Below are 1394 nucleotides of genomic sequence, written 5' to 3' on the forward strand. Positions count from 1 at the left end.
TCCTTCGATAAGGTGACAAGTAAACTGTATATACTGGTTTTGGTTATTCAAAATCTGTTTTACCTTTTCTTTTATACTGCATTGATGTCGTTGGGGAAGGGCAGTTGCGAAAGGGAGCATAAGAATGCACAGAGAGAATGGAACTTTGTGCTTGTGTTAAATTTTATATGATAGTTAACTAGTTAAGCATTACCATTGTAATTAGAATCTGACATAGGATCTGTATGTTCTTGATTCTTATTCCACCTAAGTTATAGTCTCTTATGAACTCTCTGCTTTCATTTTGTAAGAGCTAATTTGTCTTTGTTGCTGGCATATAGAACATCACGATTTATGCTTTGATTAGAATGTAGTTGTCTTTTTTGCTTTGAAGTATTAATTTGATGAACAAATAAGTCTGATTTGTTTGGATTTTGTGAAAGGATTGAGTTATGTTATATTTTTGCTAATTTAAGATTTATTGAAGTTAGACACTTTTGTTGTTGCTGCAGGGACTTGAAGGGCTGTTTGGATTGACATAAAATAGCGAGAATCATGCTGGAGCTAGCAGTTTGCCAAGGTCTATTGCTGCACACCAAGGCTCCAAGGCTCTTTGTCTTTTACATCAGTGGGTCTGGGCGTTTCATTCCTTCCAACTTGGAGATACTCAATTTAGAAGGCCCTCTATTTTATGTTTATAGAAGGCATCATAACATGTTTAGGCAGTTTAGCTTTAGTTCTTGTAGCTTTGTTTTGTGTACATTATTAGGCTTTCTACCAATGCACATAATTTTGTGTACTTGAAACAATGGTGGATTAGTAGAAATTGCAATTAATGATTTTGGAATTGATTTTATGGTTTCATGTATGAATGCCTAATTGAACAGGGACACCAGATATGTGTAGCTTAATGTCAAAACCACAATAGAAATTAAATGAAAGTGAAGACTAAATTGTATCATAACCAAGGATTAAAATATCGGTATCGGTAGATATATCGGTTTGTTGAAAAATGGAGATTTCAGATATATTAGGGATATATCGGGGAAACCCGGGAAAAAAATATCGGTATTTTGGGAAGAATTTTTTTTTTCTAAAATATTTAATTTATTGGATTTATATATAAATATTACAAATATCAACTTCATCTACGTCCAGAATGAGAATCTAAGTTGTTGATAAGAGTCATAAGACACACGCTGATCCACAAAAATACAATAATCAGACCAAGACATATGACTCATATAGTACAAATTATAGTGTTGAATATGATAATCATATATGTCTTTGGAGCTGCCGACTATTTCCCCTATAAGTGGATAGTAAGGATGATGGAAACTGGATGACTAATTACTGACTTCCGCGCATTGATTATAGCCATAAACATTATAGCCATATTGATTGTTGCCTTCTTG

At 33.4% G+C, this 1394-nt stretch overlaps 1 pseudogene across 1 annotated transcript in view; it reads left to right on the forward strand.

Annotated features, from left to right (window-relative positions):
- Positions 1-991: 991 nt before the first annotated feature.
- LOC101295698 overlaps positions 992-1394 on the forward strand; it is a 4205-nt pseudogene continuing 3802 nt past the window's right edge. Inside the window, exon 1 of the transcript XR_184354.1 lies at positions 992-1047. The product of XR_184354.1 is annotated as a probable LRR receptor-like serine/threonine-protein kinase At1g07650-like (transcript). The remainder of the gene's footprint in view (positions 1048-1394) is intronic.

Source organism: Fragaria vesca, linkage group LG3, assembly GCF_000184155.1.
Source record: "Fragaria vesca subsp. vesca linkage group LG3, FraVesHawaii_1.0, whole genome shotgun sequence".
NCBI lineage: Eukaryota > Viridiplantae > Streptophyta > Magnoliopsida > Rosales > Rosaceae > Fragaria > Fragaria vesca.